The sequence below is a fragment of the Psittacula echo genome (genome assembly GCF_963264785.1).
Source record: "Psittacula echo genome assembly, chromosome: 6".
Classification (NCBI taxonomy): Eukaryota; Metazoa; Chordata; class Aves; order Psittaciformes; family Psittacidae; genus Psittacula; species Psittacula echo.
In genome coordinates, this window is record NC_137743.1 from 48307963 (window position 1) to 48324387 (window position 16425).

Here is a 16425-nt window from a genome sequence, read left to right on the forward strand (position 1 = left end):
GCCCAGGGTGTAAACTGGGAGTTACCCGGAAGGGCTAGTTCACTGCTCAGTTGGGCTGCGTATCGACAGGTGGTATTGTATTCTCTTCCCTTGTTATTTCCCTTATCATTATTATTATTGGTGGTAGCAGTAGTGGTTTGTGTTATACCCTTAGTTACTGGGCTGTTCTTATCTCAACCAGTGGGAGTTACAGTCCCTCTGGGAGCTGGGGTGAGGGGGGAGGGGGGGCAGAGGGGAAGAAAGCAGGGGAGTGAGTGACAGGGCTGCGTGGCTGACTTATGGCCTTAAACCATGACAAACATGTATATGAAAATGTGTTGGAATGCATGCCTCATACTAAGCAATCCTCTAATATATCTAAAGAATGCTGCAGCAAATGACAACAGTGACAGCAGAAACTCTAATCTACAGTTCACATGTGATTTCCCCTTACATTTTAAGTAAAACAGGTTCTGTAAAGTTAAACAAGGGATTACAACCATTAGTAGCCTAATGATACTATATTGGAAGGTGTTAATGGCTGCCATCACGGGAGCCCAGTATCCAAAGGCAATCCTAAAGCTTCAATAAAGCCAGTGTTTGTGCCAGTTAGTCTTCTTTCACCTCATCAAGAATAACAAAGTCCCTCAGTGCAGCACAGACAGCTAGGGCAGAAGTGAATGTCTGCAAATACAGTGCAAGGGGTATTTGTTGGAAGAAGAATGCTGCCAGTGTTAAGAATACGATCTTGTCAGGAAACTAGAATTAGATTTTCATAGCACACAGCTGAGAGGCCCAGAAGTTTCTGAGCAAGAAAACAGTTGATAATCATTTCAGGAAAAGGTTTTATTTACTTTCTCTTACCCTCTACCCCCTTGTCCCCCTCGTGTGAGCATGAATCATGCTAAAGTGCAAACCACATCCTGTAGTGCATCACACACAGCATAACCAGCCAGTCAAAATGGTCATCTATCAATTACCATATTCACCTTAATGGGTGACCATATTCAATCTTGGTGTGACCCCATCTTGAATACTGTATGCATTTCTGGGACCCACGATTTAAGAAGCGTGTGGAGGCCTTGAACGCATCCAGACGAGGTCAACAAAGTTGGCGAAAGGGCTGGAAGGAATGCCTTATGAGGAACCGTTAAGGACTTCAGACTTGTCTGTTTTAGAAAAAAGGAGGCCAGATGATGACCAAAGGCATATTGGCCAAATATTGTTTTCCAGATGCCTCCAGAGGTGAAGGCACAAGGGAAGTTATCACCACAATGTAGAAGATGTTAATTTCCACTGTTTCTATTTTCCTGGTTTTCTTTGTACATGCATTCCTCTGTGTAAGCCCAGTGGGAAGGTGCCCCGCAACTATTTATACTGTTACAATAGAGCTCCATTGCAAATTCAAAGGAATTTTCACTCAATCAACAATTAAGAAGCTGCTCAGATCACTATGAAGAAACATGTAGTGCTGGCTATCTATTGTGTAACACTGGCAGTGCCCAGACAAGTGCACGGCTTTTAGATCACTAAGCGAGGGCTCAAGTATTTCTAAGTACTTTGTGCCAACCAAAAACACCCTTAACTTTCTGACATAAATAATGCAGGTTTGGCTACCTTCTTGGAAAATCTGAAGTGTTAAACCTAGATAAAATGGATGAGAGCCCAGAGGCAGATCTACTAGGGCCAGTCCCTTGAAGCCTATAGAACTCAGCTCTTGATGGAGTCTCACAAGCACCACAAATCTCATAGCTCTCAAAACACAAAATATACTACGTTAGAACTTTTCAAAACTTTACTATGAAGGAGAAACAATAAGGTGAAAGGAAAAAAAAAAAAAAATGCTACAACTATCTCTGGAACAAAATTAAAGCAAACCGGAGGAAATACATGCCTTCCCATACCATCATTATTAATTCCAAAATAACTGTTTATAATTTTTGTACTTTGTCTTTGAAGAAGAATTTCCAAAAGCACAAACAGGAATTACTTCAGCCTTACTCACTCTTCAAAATATGGTTTGTTTTTTCTTTCTCCTCAGATTTCATATTTTTAATGTATTTTAAAACTCTAAATGCAGTATACAGCTATGCTCTTATATCTTACCAAAAAAAAAGGGATGACCGAATTTATCTGTCCCTACAAATGCAGAAGTTATTTAGAAGTCCTTTCTTTGTTCTCTCTCTGATTTAGTAACTACTACCATTGCATTTTATTTCCTTCCTATTTTGAGATTGAATCCTGCATGGTATAAGACTACTTTTAACTCTCATCTTCTTACTAATTAGCAGATTTCTAATGATGCTTACAGCCACAGTACAGACACAGGATCTGTGTTTTGCAGCTCCTTATAACTCTTCCAGCAGAAAGAAAAAAGAAAAAAACCCCACACCTCTCAGCTCTTTTTGTCTAAAGGCTTACTGTTCAAGATACAATTGTACAGGTTTGGGGGGGGGGGGGGAGGGAGCTGATAGTATACCATCGAAAAACTAAGAGCCTTCTGTTGAACTCTCTACTCCAACTAACGTGTGCATGTTAGTTGTACCTCATAGTACACACACTGGAGCTGTTTCTGTATAGCTGTTTCTGTATAGCTTCACATTTATTTATTCTTATATATAAAACAATACTATCTCAAGTGAATAATCTATATGCCTTTAAAATCATAAATACAAGCAATTACCTGCAGGATATAAATCTTCCACTACTGAAAAAAGGGAGTAACTCATCTTCTAACTAATGGGCTGCAAATGCTAGAAAAACCTCAGGCTTATAGGAGTGCTCTCCTCCCTACTCCCCAGTGTCTTCCAGATAAATATCTAATGATTTGAAACTATAATTTTAATACATTAATAATATCAGCAGATTGCTCTAAGTAGATATGATGCATACCTACAAATAGGTTTTCAATGTCTGTAGAGCACATTTACACTTTTTACACTTTTTGTGTATTTAAGAAGTGCATTTTTGAAGTCTGTGATCAAAAATCAACATTTTAATGTCATTTTAAACTGCCACAGTTTAAATAATTTAGAAGTTACTCTGTAATTGACAAAAAGTCAGTAGAAGCTATGAGCACCTGGTTTAGATACAGAAAACAATCATAAATCTCATCTGGTAGCTCAGTAAAATACTTCCAGATAGAGCAGCATTTTAACTAATCTATTAAATAAGATACAGTACTTATAAGAAGAGTTTATACTTAGCATTTATACTATTAAAAAAAAAATCCCAACAACTAAATTCAAGCAATTAAAGAAGAGGTAACAGTGTATACCACTCCTAAAATGAAAGATTAGTTATTAAATTCTATATTGTTCATCCTCCCAACTTCTGTTTATTACACACACCTTAATAAGGAAGACACACTGCTGACCCCACTGACGTTTTTCAGCTCTGGAAAGAAAAAAAGCTAAGAAGTTGCATTCGAAGTCTGTTGACATATTGAATCTATTGCCCCCAAAAGGTTACAGTATCCTTTTTGGTTAAAAAACAATATATGCTTTTCTGTAAGACAGACCACCTGGACTGCTGAAGTGTATTTCAGATACAAAGAGCTAACCAATGAAAGTTTGAGTAGAATGTATTTAGGCAAGTATCTAACAAAAGCATTCCAAGCAAAAAAGCTTTTCTGTTGCTACATCAGCAACGTATAGATATATATAACTCTATAGATATAGTATATAAAACACAGATTTTATAGATATAGTATGTAAAATACAGTGCCTCAAGAATGCTTACACGAACAAGAGATTCCCTTGTTTGTCCCTGCCTCCCTGCTGCCTGTGCCAATCTTCTTGTACAACCAGAAAGCGATAAGCTTCTGCTGAAGTGAACCTCTGGATTTCTCTGACAATTTTATGGTGACACGTCAGAAGAAAAATCAGCAAAAGGGAAAGAAAATTTGGCACTCTGGTTTTAGTCTAGTGTAATGGATGCTCAAAACTCATCAGGTTTTGTATATAGTATGCTGTGAACTTCAAAAAAACAGCATTTGGTTGACTGCTGGAATTGTGCACCATCCCTCCAGACTGTGATTGTTAACGGCCTTTCACAAGATCCAATATGAAGTACCTCTGGATTCATTTTATTAATGAAGGAAGCTGCTGACTGAATGCAATGAAGAGGGACAAAATACAGTATTCATGGCAGAAAGTGGTTCTAAGAGAAGGACTTAGTGGATTTAAAACTAACACCAACATCCCAAAGTCTGAGCTACAAACAGGTGACAGTATAACACTTGATTGCTGGGCAAAAGGAGAATTAAGTGCTGATCAGTATGTAACTGAATGTGATACATTGTGATACAAAAAATACTTAGTAATAAAGATGGGCTGTTCAGTCCCTGGAATAGTTTTTTAAGAGGGTTGTTATCCTGAGCACACAGCTAGAAACCAGTACACCTTCCCTTTCCATATACAATAATTCTGGGTTTGAAGTCAAAAGCAGCATTTACGTTTACTGTGTTAAAAAACAATAAAAATATTGTTGGCAAAACCACATAGGATTGCAATCTGTATTTACAGACGTGATTTGATAAGCAGTATTTTGCTAAAGAAAGTACTTTGTTAATGAGATCATTAATGAGAAATAACAGTATACTGATTCAGACTTTGAAATCTTTTAAGAGACTGGTCAGGTATTCAGGAATACCTGAAATGGAGAGAAAGAGTGAACAACGATTTTGTATGGCTGACATCACATTGACCCCTTTCCAAAAGCATTTAGTACAGGTTTTCATCTCAGATACTTAAATGCGTTTGTAAATAAATGCTTTGCATATGCAGTGAAGCGAGTTTAAAATCCCAGCTTATTTTGCTTTTGCAAGGAAACATGATCATCATCATAAAAAGTATTTTACCAGTTACAACTTGTATGAAGTCTGACTGCCTGACTCAGCACTATGGCTCTTTCCAAGCTAACTAAAGATGTGTTATGACACTCTTGAGAAGTGCAATTGGTAGTTTCCTGAGTTTTAATAAATTAACCATGTCATTTTATTCAGTGCTTTCTTTCCCTATTGCTTGCTTTCTATGACACCTATTGCATCAATTATTGTTTTAAGACTACATCTGTTACATGTCAAAATAAAGCCAAATAAATTTAATTAATGTATTTTTCATTATAACATACCTTAGTTTATAATATTTTTTTTTTTTACTTCATGCCAACCTGTGAGATCAAATAATACTTTCTAAAATTCATTAAAGTGTAGGTATAAGAACAGAATACTTTTGAAAATTGATATTCAAATTTGACTGTTATGCAACTCTTGCATTAGTCAAAGCTCCTAACTAGCCAATAAAATTATGAAAAAGGGAATGCTTGCTTTTCTTGACTAATACTAGAAAGCATGGTGGTTATAATCTACAGCTGACTGAAGTAAGTAGTTTCCTACTGATTCCTTTCATTCCCATTTAACCTAATTATATTGCTTTCTGCATAGATAACTCAGTTTAAAAAAACCCAAACAAATGACAAAAAGACAGGAACCCAAGAAATCTGATGCAAAAGACAACACAAATATGATGAACTAAAGAGCTTCTGGAGCACATGGGAAAACTACTTCAAAAAAAGACTTAATCTTCAACTACACAGAAGTAGAATATCTTGGCACCAAATGCAGGAAGATGGGGGCAGTTCCATTTCAAACCTTGGTCAAAATGAGGAACTGGTGAACACATGCACAAAAGGACTCTAAGCCCTCTGCCTTACTTTACAACACTCTCACCACGCAGCCTAATCCTTAGCTGATTATCATGAGGGGTTGTATTTATTTACTACCTTAAGTTGAAGTTCATGTCAATGCAGAGAGAATATTCACATTAGACACAATCATATTCTGATTCTGTCCCACGTTTAGTTTAGGCTTTCAAGTTTGAGTTTAGGCTTTTGGGTTTGTTTTGGGGTTTTCTTTTGCTTTTGGGTTTGTTTTAGGGTTTTCTGGCTGCTTTTGGTGGTGGGGTGTGTGTAGAATATGCCTTATTACTTGAAGATCACAGAGAATAAGAGAAAGAGCTTAGAGTTCTTCCAAAAAGATGGCGAAGAGCTGAGAAGAGGATTCTGCAGATTTGGGGCTAATGAGATTTGCAGGATTGTATCTCACACAGTGTTTTACAATTGCTCACTAAAATAAATAAATAAATAAATACATACATACATAAATAAATAAGAAAGACCTTTTGCTGGCAAAATTAATCATAACTGGGAGAGGACCCAAACCACCTAAAAATCAACCTTTTTGGCACTGACCCCTAAAATGTCAATATTAAAGGTATAACAAAATGATACACAACCATAATGCTTGCTCTGAAGTACTTTTATAGACTCAGGTTGCAAAATTACAAAGCTGAAATAGAACACCTCTAAGATCATGTCTGTAAATAAGAGAGATATGGGAAGGGAAATCAATTGATCAAAATTATTTTTGCCAATGTATTTATAACAATCCCATTTTTTTTATTGTAAACTATACTTTTTAAGGTACACTATTCTTAACAACACTAAGTCATGAAGTACATCCTCCAATTTAAAGAAAGCCTGGAAGATAGTGTGGGAAGTCATCTGTATACCTGTCACAATAAACATGGAATAAAGATCACAAAAGAAGTCAGTTTGCCCAGTAATTTGAAGCCTTGCTAGGCAAACAAATTGCAACAGTTTGCCAGGCAAAATTTAAGTGAACATGAGTGGTAAGCCAGTTTCTCAAGATCACTCATTCTCTTCACAACCACATCTCTTAGGCAGTTGTAGCCTTCCCTAGCGCACTTGCCACCATCACAGGAAAGTATGCTGCACAGAGGCAGGCGTTCTGCTCCTTGAAAATTGAGACCAAGCCTACTGGACACAAAATAGCACAAAAGTAAACATGTGCCTACTACCTGAACCAGCTCCAGCATGATATGTGGCAAAATCCAAGGGGTAGAACAAGATAGTGTAAGATACCCAGTAGGACTCAGCTTCAGAGGAGGACACGCATGTATTCTTGTATGCTTCACAGAAGCTGAAGAAAGACCCATGGTCTTCCTAGCAAATCAGTTAGGTGTTCTTCCAGGTCAAGGGAAAGGATCCAGGGTTTAAGGATTAAGGAACACTGTGCCACTGCAGAAACTTTGAAAGATGGGGTATAAACTCCAGTGCCAGCCACAAGCTAGAAAAGATTAAAAATAGGCCTCAGTAACCTGCTGTTCCCTTTGGCCACTGTTGTGGTTTAAACCCAGTCAGCCACGCAGTCTCTGTCTCACACCCCCTCTTCCTCCCCCCACTCCTGGAGAGATGGGAAGGAGAATTGAAAGAATGTAACTCCCACAGGTTGAGATAAGAACAGTTCAGTAACTAAGGTATAACACAAACCACTACTGCTATCACCAATAATAATAATGATAAAGGAAATAATAAGGGAAGAGAATACAACACCTCATGACCTGCCGACCAATACCTCGCCCCCATCCCAGCAGTGATCTTGCCCTTCCGGGAACTCTCAGTTCTACCTCCTGGACATGACGTGCTGTGGTATGGAATACCTCTTTGGTTAGTTTGGGTCAGGTGTCCTGTCTCTGCTTCCTCCCGCCTTCCCCTCCTCCCTGGCAGAGCATGAGACTCACAAAGTCCTTGGTCAGAGTAAACATTCTGACCAGCAACTGAAAACATGAGTTTTATCAGCGCTGTTCCCAGGCTGAAAGTCAAAAACACAGCACTGCACCAGCTACTAAGGAAGAGAAAAAATGACTGCTACTGCTGAACCCAGGACAGCCATGTAGAGGTGCACCAACTGAAAGGATGGCACGTCCTTTACATTTCTGCAGCAAGATCTCCTTCTGCAATAGGTATGAAAAGGCTGCTCACCATACTGCTGCACAAGAGAAACTGCAGTGTTGGGAGGGAATATTGTTTCATGCTGTTGCTGCTGAAGTATCTGTCTGGAAAAGCACATTTGTGAGGATGAATGACCAAAAAAGTGTAATAGCAGGGACCTGTTCAAGTGCCAGCACTGGAATGCAGCCATTACCATCCCTGAAGCCTGCAAATGGTTCCAGGTATAATGACAAAAGCTAGCTGATGCTGCTCAGTCCCATAGAAAACCAAACTTGCAGTATTTGCCAACAGCAGCCTACAGCCATAGATGACTGCTTTGGCAAGAAGAATGTCACTTACCTGACAAGATGCCCTAGTAACTACAGTCACTATGAGATCTTCATCACAATCATAAGGAAGCTTAGGTAAAACACACTTGCAAGATGACAAAAAAAGTACTGTGGTCTCCTTGCCTGACTCAAAAGATTTGCACTAGAAGTTTCTGGCACTGCCAGAGATGAGACTGAATGGTCAAACCTGGACATGTCACATTCCTGAAGGGGCAGTTGTGAAGACAGAGCTCTACACACACTTTATCTGAGACCAGAATGGCTTGCACACATATCATTTTTCTTATGGACAAGGTATTACAGATTGAGGGAATGCAGATGACCAAGTAGAACCACTTCAAGCAATAGACAATCAAGAGGAAGCCTACGGTCAAGGTAAGTATATGGCAAACAACACAAAAGACTTGATGCTCTACTGGAAACGTGTTTCAGAAGCAATGCACTCCATTTCAGATGGGCAGCAGAAAGAAACTGAAATTACATCCTCCACATCTTACATATATATGCACTAGGCAGAAAAAAAGGGGACGAAGACGCATCAGTGCAGGGAAAGGATGGGACACAACACACCCACACAAAAAGGGGAAGGGGGAGAGTAATAAGGCACTAAAATATTATCATTAGAATGAACACGTGAACACAAAGAAAAATTGGACTCCTTAAAACAGCATGCAAGCACCATAAAATGGATTCACTACTTAAAAAAAACATTGCCACAGCCCCCTGGTTTACAAATGTGTACTACTGCTAAGAGGTATCATTTAGCTATCTTTTTAAGCTGTGCTACCTTGGGTGGTTAATTGGATAGTGCCACAGCTTAATTGCACACAAACGTTCAATGTAAATTCCTCAGTTACTGGAATGAAAAAGTTTTAGAAAAGTAAAGAAAAACTCTGATAATTGTTTTCAAGGAAGTTAACTAGATGATTTTGTTTCCACTCCACTGAGCTGATTTCTGTGTTGTCTGCTGTAAACTTACGCTACCCAACATGTCAGTTTTGTGTGTATGACAGCCAGTCTTTTCATTGAGAGAAGACAACCTTAGCAATGCAAGACAACAATATTAGATTCTAGTTCTTAAGCTTTAAAGAATTTATTTAGTGAGGCACAGTTACTGCTTCCCATACTTATTTTAATAACCCACAATTGCCTACCCAGTTTCAGATTTTGAACTTTAAATTAGTCTAGTAGCTTTCACATGCTTTTGAGGGATGGTTTCAGTGCACCAACACCTAACATAAAGAAAAATATTCAAAATATACATGCAGTAAGTAATTAATTATTAAAGCAGATCTAAAGCTATGGGGTGCCGTATGTGTTGTTACATTGTAAAGATGAACAAGCAGACAGAATTACTTACCAGGGGATCATGTTTAAACAGTTGCTTTTTGCTAGCTAGCAGTGTGAAAAGTGTATCAGGACAGCACCACTGCAGTTCAGTCATTAGATCTATTGCCTAGATCTATGCACACTCCTAGTTTGAATTATGTTTCAGAAACTCAAATACACAGAAAGCTACGGAAGTTGACAAAAAATTGGAGGAACTGTTCAGCATATTAGCTACATGACATACAACCCCTTTGTTACCAGAGTGCACATTTAATATATCTCAATCAGGTCATTTCAAAAACGGTTGATGTCAGAACCGTCACTAATTCTGAGTTTTATTTTGGCTTGCTTTCTTATTGGGAATCTCCATTCCTACTAGGATAAGCCTGGTGAACTATAAATGAGAAGATACACATATTGACCATTGCCAATTGAAATTGCTACATAATTAAAAAGCAGTAAGGCATATGTAGTTCCTTATCTGTATTACAGCCCTTATTACTGTTCTATGTTTGCTAAAATTAAGTGCAAAGATAAATAAGTGATTTTTGGTACATATTCCTACCCCGCCCCCCCCCCAAAAAAAAAAAAAAAAAAGTTACATCATCTAATTTTATAGTAGAATAGTTGGCAGCTACTAGTAATTAAAGCATATATTAGTTATATGTATCACAATGTGTCCTGGGTTCAGCAGTAGCAGTCAGTTTTTCTTCTCCTTCTTAGTAGCTGTTGCAGCACTGTGTTTTTGACTTTTGGCTTGGGAACAAAAAACTGATAACACCGATGTTTAGACTGACCAAGAACTTTGTGAGTCTCATGCTCTGCCAGGGAGGAGGAGGGGCCGGGAGGAAGCGGGGACAGGACACCTGACCCAGACTGGCCAAGGAGGCGTTCCATACCACAGCACGTCATGCCAGGGGATGTAACTGGGAGCTACCCGGAAGGGCACGTCCCCGGTCGGTCGGGCTGTCTTTTCCGGCGGCGGTATCGTATTCTCTTCCCTTGTTATTTCTCTTGTCGTTGTTATTGTTGGTGGCGGCAGTGGTGATTTGTGTTATACCTTAGTTATTAAACTGTTCTTATCTCAACCCGTAGGAGCTGCATTCTTTTGATTCTCCTCCCCGTCCCTCCAGAAGCGGAGGGAAGAAAGGTGGGGGGGGGGGGCAGTAGACTGCGTGGTTCTGATTTACAGCTTGGGCTTAAACCACGACAGTTCTATTTTTGGCGCCCAACGTGGGGCTCGAAGGGTTGAGATAACGACAGATCTGACCGGAGTGTGTCTAATCGTATTTGTGATAAGCATTCAGTGTTTTGGATTAATAGTCACTTGTCATAATGCTGATTTATTGGCTCTCAAAGTTGTTGTTTTTGATCTCACAGTCTCAATATGCCGTAGGTTACTTAGAGCCGGTATTTGCTGTGTTAGTGTTTTTCAAGTGTGGGGCTTGGGCTAAGGTTATTGTCTCATTATATTTTATGGTAATGACTTGTAATAGAATAGAAAAATTGATCATGAAACTGGTCTGGCTTATGTTCCCAGTGTGGTCACCACCTTTATACTTTGGGAGGTATATAATACAAATGCTTAGCAACTATACGTCTTTTTTCTCCTTCCTGGGTGGTCAACCTATGAAGGAGACATTCTTTTACCCTCCCAGTGCCCCTTCCAGATCGTTTACAGCATCGTTTGAGAGTTTTGAAGTTTCTGAGCGGCCTTTTAATATTGTTGAGACCTGTTTGCTGATTGTGATGGGGGTCACCATGTTGGCATGCATACAGAGTGTGTTTTGTCCACAACCATTATGTCTGATCTCAAGAGTTAAGCAGAGTCGGGTTTGGGCCTTGTCTGGGGTTAGACGACAAAATAGGGGGACCGACAGATTTTCCCCGAGGCTGGACAGCCATGAGTGGCAGGGTGTGTGGGATAGTATGGGCAAGTATCTAGGTCAGTGGGCCCCTCCAGTGTTTTGGAATTTCACCACCGAACAAGTGCAAAATCCAGAAGAATTAGTAAAACACTTAAATGAGTTGTGCTGTCATCCTGGTCATACCAGAGAGGGACAAATCATGTCAACGTGCTGGGGCTTGGCCTATGCTTACCGGGCCTTGTTCAACACTATCCAGCACCTTCAAAAGGAAAGAAATGTCCCTGGATCTGAGGGCGAAGCAACAGACAGCGCAGCTACGCCAGCTCCGAGCACAGCAGCTACACCACCCCCAGCGACAAGTACAGCCACTACTCAAACTTCAACTGCAACAGACAGCGAAGCTACCCCAGCTCCAACCACAGCAGCTACACCACCCCCAGCGACAAGTACAGCCGCTACTCAAACTTCAACTGCAACAGATAGCGAAGCTACCCCAGCCCCAACCACAGCAGCTACACCACCCCCCGCGACAAGTACAGTTGCTACTCAAAGCACAGTGATAATGACTGCAGCTAAACCAGAGGACCAATTCGTACCAATATCGATTGCCCCCATATGCAAGAGAAAAAGCAAAAAAGAGGCAAGAAGGGTGAAGCAAGATGAAGAAACAATGTATTCACCACCCGGGCCACCACCTGATCAGGAGTCATCATCCCATGATGAAGAAGAAGAAGAAGAGGTGACTTCTCGACCTCGGACCTCAACCGAGCTACGGAATATGCGAAAAGATTTTACCCGTCAACCAGGGGAGCACATCATCACCTGGTTGCTCCGATGCTGGGACAATGGGGCCGATGGTCACGAACTAGGAGGTACGGAAGCCAAGCAGCTGGGATCACTTGCTAGAGAAGGGGGAATTGACAAAGCAATTGCAAGAGAGAAAAAGTCCCTCAGTCTTTGGAGGCGGCTCTTGGCAGCTGTGAAAGAAAGGTTTCCATACAAGGATGATGTTACGAGTCGTTCGGCCAAGTGGACTACTTTAGACAAAGGCATCCAGTCTCTGAGGGAATCAGCCATCGTAGAGATGATCTATCACACCAAACCGAATAACGGAGATATACCCATAGACCCAGATGAAGTCGAATGTACACGACCCATGTGGCGAAAACTTACACGGAATGCACCGTCATCATATGCCCATTCATTGGCAACAGTAACCTGGGGTGACATAGTAACACCAACAGTGGATGAAATGATTCACAAACTCCGAGAGTTCGAAGACAATCTCACCCCTTCCATCATCTCAGCTGTGGAAAAACTGTCCCAGGATGTCAAACAATTGAGGGACTATCTGATTTATCCAGCTGGCCCTGGACATTGCTGAACAAGAAAAGTGGCCAGTACTTTATCTCTATACTGACTCATGGATGGTGGCAAATGCCCTGTGGGGGTGGTTGCAGCAATGGAAGCAGAGCAACTGGCAACGCAGAGGTAAACCCATCTGGGCTGCTGCACTGTGGCAAGATATCGCTGCCCGGGTGCAGAACCTGGTGGTGAAGGTACGCCATGTAGACGCCCATGTACCCAAGAGTCGGGCCACTGAGGAACACCAGAACAACCAACAAGTGGACAAAGCTGCTAAGATTGAAGTGGCTCAGATGGACTTAGATTGGCAACATAAAGGTGAATTATTTTTGGCCCGGTGGGCCCATGACACTTCAGGTCATCAGGACAGAGATGCAACATACAGATGGGCCCGTGATCGAGGGGTGGACTTAACAATGGACACTATTGCCCAGGTTATTCATGAGTGTGAAACATGTGCTGCAATTAAACAAGCCAAACAGTTAAAGCCTCTTTGGTATGGAGGATGATGGCTGAAGTATAAATATGGGGAGGCCTGGCAGATTGATTATATCACACTCCCACCAACCCGCCAAGGCAAGCGCCATGTGCTTACCATGGTGGAAGCAACCACCGGATGTCTGGAAACATACGCTGTGCCCCACGCCACTGCCCGGAACACTATCCTGGGCCTTGAGAACCAGATTTTGTGGCGACATGGCACCCCAGAAAGAACTGAATCAGACAATGGGACTCATTTCCGGAATAACCTTATAGACGCTTGGGCCAAAGAGCATGGCATTGAGTGGGTATATCACATTCCCTACCATGCACCAGCCTCTGGGAAAATCGAACGGTACAATGGGCTGTTAAAAACTACACTGAGAGCAATGGGTGGGGGAACTTTCAAGCATTGGGATACACACTTACCAAAGGCCACCTGGTTGGTCAACACCAGAGGATCTGCCAACAGGGCTGGCCCAGCACAGTCAGAACTTTTACATATTGTAGAGGGGGACAAAGTTCCTGTGGTGCACATGAAGAATTTGCTGGGGAAGACAGTCTGGGTTATTCCTGCTTCAGGTAAAGGCAAACGCACTCGTGGGATTGCTTTTGCTCAGGGACCTGGATATACTTGGTGGGTAATGCGGGAAGATGGGGAAGTCCGATGCGTACCTCAAGGGGATTTGATTTTAGGGGAAAACAGACAATGAACTCAATTGTACGCTGTTGCCTGCTATAGTCCACCAACTAGAAGTCTGCAGGGCACCAGCGACTGGCTCTGACTTCCCTCCGACCATCATCCCAACAGAGAATGAACTTTGATAGAACCGGACGAGTTCTACAGTAAAGGAATGATCAGCATCAGCAGGCAACGATCCAACACTGCATACAGCTTCTTCTGTCCTGAAAGACTGTTCCAAGAGATGGAGCCCAACATCATGAACCGAATGGACTCAGTAGCTTTATAGGAATTGGTCCGTGCACTAAGATAACAGTGCACCGAGATGAGAGTGAGGGTATATGGAAAATGTGGGATCTGAGCATGACGTGAATGGTATGGAACAAGGGGTGGATACTGTCCTGGGTTCAGCAGTAGCAGTCAGTTTTTCTTCTCCTTCTTAGTAGCTGTTGCAGCACTGTGTTTTTGACTTTTGGCTTGGGAACAAAAAACTGATAACACCGATGTTTAGACTGACCAAGGACTTTGTGAGTCTCATGCTCTGCCAGGGAGGAGGAGGGGCCGGGAGGAAGCGGGGACAGGACACCTGACCCAGACTGGCCAAGGAGGCGTTCCATACCACAGCACGTCATGCCAGGGGATGTAACTGGGAGCTACCCGGAAGGGCACGTCCCCTGGTCGGTCGGGCTGTCTTTTCCGGCGGCGGTATCGTATTCTCTTCCCTTGTTATTTCTCTTGTCGTTGTTATTGTTGGTGGCGGCAGTGGTGATTTGTGTTATACCTTAGTTATTAAACTGTTCTTATCTCAACCCGTAGGAGCTGCATTCTTTTGATTCTCCTCCCCGTCCCTCCAGAAGCGGAGGGAAGAAAGGTGGGGGGGGGGGCAGTAGACTGCGTGGTTCTGATTTACAGCTTGGGCTTAAACCACGACACAATGCTGTTACACAGATTTTCTTCATCAACTATTTTATACATAGATTAGGGCTGTTTTATTATGCTATTATACATTTTATACATGTAAAAATATATTCAATCTGAAAGAAGACAGCTTGCAGTTAGAAGCAAAAAATGTGTTCAATGCCAGGCTGAATGGGGCTTTAAGCAACCTGGTCTAGTGGAAGGTGCCCCTGCCCATGGCAGGGGGTTTGGAACTGAATTATCTTTAAGGTCACTTCCAATCCAAATGAGTCCATGATTTTATGATTTTTTTTGTTTGTTCTGTGCACAGTCTGCAATGCATTTTGATGTTTTACGTTACTACATTACAATTCTAGAGACAGTTTCTAGTACATGTTAACGTATTCTAGAAAAAAAGTGTTTAATACGGGCACTGACTTTAAAAATTCCCTTCTGTTGCATGATGTATGATCACATGTAAACTACCCATCCCACATGTTTTCCACGGGAAATCCAACTTGTTTGGTGAAAAAAGGGAAGAATTTCATTTTCATCAAAATCAATTTTGCTAACGAGAATCAGGTCTCAGACCACTGTGAGCTTAGGGAGGGCCTGCCACCTCGGGCTCTCATTCACCGTCCATACATCATCACTCCCACAGCCTCCTCCATGCATAGACCAACCTTTCCTCTGCCATGACCCTTCCTCCTCCTGCTCTAGTGATTCCTGCCAAAAATGCTGCTCTCCTTGCTGCCTCAGCACAGCCTACTCACGCTTTCTCTCATCTCCTGTTTCCGCTGTGCCAAAGTGCCTTTCCACAGAGCGTGTCCTAACAGCACCCTGCCCTCTGTTTTCATAGAATCATAGAATAGTTAGGGTTGGAAAGGACCTCAAGATCATCTAGTTCCAACCACCCTGCCATGGGCAGGGACACCTCACACTAAACCATGTCACCCAAGGCTCTGTCCAACCTGGCCTTGAACACCACCAGGGATGGAGCATTCACAGCTTCCTTGAGCAACCCATTCCAGTGCCTCACCACTCTTACAGTAAAGAACTTCTTCCTTATACCCAACCTAAACTTATACTGTTTACTTTTGAACCCGTTACCCCTTGTCCTGTCACTGCAGTCCCTAATGAAGAGTCCACCCCCAGCATCCTTGTAGGCCCCCTTCAGATACTGGAAGGCTGCTATGAGGTCTCCACGCAGCCTTCTCTTCTCCAGCCTGAACAGCCCCAACTTTCTCAGCCTTTCTTCATACAGGAGGTGCTCCAGTGCCCTGATCATCCTCGTGGCCCTCATCTAGACTTGTTCCAGCAGTTCCATGTCCTTTTTATGTTGAGGACACCACAACTGCACACAATACTGCAAGTGAGGTCTCACAAGAGCACAGTAGAGGGGCAGGATCACCTCCTTCGACCTGCTGGTCATGCTCCTCTTGATGCAGCCCAGGATATGGTTGGCTTTCTGGGCTGCAAGCGCACACTGCTGGCTCATGTTCATTTTCTCTTCGACGAACACCCCCAAGTCCTTCTCTGCAGGGCTGCTCTGAATCTCTTCTCTGCCCAACCTATAGCTGTGCCTGGGATTGCTCTGACGCGGGTGTAGGACCTTGCACTTGGCATGGTTAAACTTCATCAGGTTGGCATCAGCCCACCTCACAAGCGTGTCGAGGTCCCT